The sequence below is a fragment of the Arachis ipaensis genome, chromosome B03 (assembly GCF_000816755.2).
Source record: "Arachis ipaensis cultivar K30076 chromosome B03, Araip1.1, whole genome shotgun sequence".
NCBI lineage: Eukaryota > Viridiplantae > Streptophyta > Magnoliopsida > Fabales > Fabaceae > Arachis > Arachis ipaensis.
In genome coordinates, this window is record NC_029787.2 from 125,532,625 (window position 1) to 125,534,291 (window position 1,667).

The following is a 1,667-nucleotide window of genomic DNA, read 5'->3' on the forward strand; positions in this document are numbered from 1 at the left end:
GATTCAACCACCATCGAACTAGTTAAATCTATAAACCAATAAATCAATAATTAGAATGATTCGATAATCGATTCGATTTTTAGAACATTGATTTTGACATTGTTCCTATATTTAAATTGAAGCGAATAAGAAAAGTTTGCGGTGACTCTTGACATTCTCGAAAACCCTAACCGCCACTTCAAGTGCAGTTAATAATATCCAATTATATTATTAAATTTGTTTGTTTGATAAGATGAAACTATATAAATCCCATGGGTTCTCATACACAATGTCACCACACAAAAATCCTCCTTCTCCTATCATATCATCTGATCAAGCCATGGCGTATGGCAAAGCCTTCCTGATTGTTGTGACAATGCTAAGCTTAATGAGTTTAAGTTTAGAAGGTCGTCGTCTTCTTCATACAACTGAAGAGACGGATCCAAGTATTTATTCATATGAAACACTTGTCGAACCACAATTAAACACGTATTACCCCAACTACTATATTCCAAGCTCTCTGGATTCCACTGCCGAATCTACTGAAATACATAAGGGAAAAGCACACACTCATCCTCATCCTCATCCTCATGATCATCACCACAAACAAAAGCATGGAAGGCCCCATAACCCTGAGGAGAAAGAAAGGAAAGAAATACCCCATGTGTTCCCCTATTTCGTTACTCCATAAACTAATTAAGCTAGAAAGTGAAAACACCTAACAATGTTATGTTGGGTAGTCTAAATTGCATGTTAATATATATAATATATATATGCATGCACTATGTTTCGTAATAAATTATTATGAGTCGTGTGAGGTAGTTATGTGGGTGATTATATATCTATCATTGTATCTTTGTTGTTTCTCAGTGTGTTGCTTTTCTATCGTCATGAATAAAATGCATCCAACAGTTGTTTGTGTGCTTAATAATTCTATCTCTCTCTCAATTATTTATTTTTGTGTGATTTTATTTGTTTAATTTTCTCTGTTAGGTACTAGTGATGAAGGGTTAAGCACAAAGAACTCAAAAAACAGATTAAGAAGCAGAGATGATTCTGCTAGAGTTGACAGAAAATAGAATTTCATATATAGCAATATATCTAACTGAAATTCTAACAGAATGATGATGGTTCTAACACAATTCCTACATACTAATGGTGATTGATTTAATGTGCATAATTGAATTTGTTGTGAGCATAACTGTACTAATTATATTGTCACTGTAAATGACTAGCACTAAAGATTAAAGAACATTAAATGTTGAGCTTAGTGAATAAGTTGAGGATCCATCAAATATCAATTTCTGCAGTTTCAATGCTTCTAAACTTAGTCTCAGCACTAGATTTACAAATTGAGTGTTGTCGACCTTCTATCATCAATGTGCGAATCTCAATCTGAATTTGCAAAGGCCAACAATTTTAGATCAGTACAAGGTTGTGTTAGTGTTGCAAGTGTGAAGAGTGTTGAAGTTAGTCTCACATCAAAGAAAACATGGAAGAGTGAGAAGTTTATAAGATGAGAGACCCATTAACTTAACACCTTAAAGTTTTGAGTTGGATGTGATGTTTTCTCATTTTATGTTCTCTCACTTGATTCCTTTCCGAAGTTTCCAGTGTGACAACAGGGGATTATACATGTATTTTGAGACTTTATTTATAACAATTATTTTATGTGAGGTTATCTTATG